The sequence below is a fragment of the Solanum stenotomum genome, chromosome 3 (assembly GCF_019186545.1).
Source record: "Solanum stenotomum isolate F172 chromosome 3, ASM1918654v1, whole genome shotgun sequence".
NCBI classification, from domain to species: Eukaryota; Viridiplantae; Streptophyta; class Magnoliopsida; order Solanales; family Solanaceae; genus Solanum; species Solanum stenotomum.
This window is the reverse complement of record NC_064284.1, coordinates 63,343,149-63,343,883: the sequence shown is the minus strand read 5'-3', so window position 1 is coordinate 63,343,883 and position 735 is coordinate 63,343,149.

The window sequence follows — 735 nt, the reverse complement described above, 5'->3', positions numbered from 1 at the left end:
AAAAAAAAAAAAATCCCCCATCCACAGTGAACACAAGCAATTATATAGCAAGGAATTAGGGTTTCGAGTTTTGGAGGGAAGAGCTGAAATTCGGATAGCAACAAGGACCAATTCAAAATTCAAATTTTCAAAATCCTTTCACCATTAAGGGAAACACCCTTTTCCTTGCAATTTTAACCCATTCCTAAAAAAGGCAAGGGGAGAAAAAGTGTGCTGCCTTCTCTGCTACGATATTAATGGGGATAGGGATAGGAGGAAGAAGAACAGTACAATGTGTTGTTGTTGGTTGTATTGCCCGTTGTTGGAATGGGCTTTGTACATTGTTGTTATTGTTTTAGTGGATATTGAAATGAATTTTGTATGGATAATGGGCTGGTCGGGGTTGTGGAGAAATGGGTCGGTTGGGGTTGTTATTGTATTGTTAGGAATTGTTGTTATAATGTAATGTGTTTGTTGGGTATTTTTTATGTATTGGGTCGGGTGGAGAATTGGAAAAAGAGAGGAATTGGAATTGTGTGTTGGATTGTTTATGGGCTGCTGTATTGTATTGAATTGGAAAAAATTGGTGGGCCAGGGATTAATTGAATTGGCCGGTTGGAATTACATTGTAAAGGCCCAAAGTTGGTCTTTGATTGGGTTTAAACGTTAGGTGTAGATTGACTTGGGAAATTAGCCAAATCGAGTCGGTTAGCAAATTTGGCTAAGATTTAAATAAAAATGAATCGATATGATTAA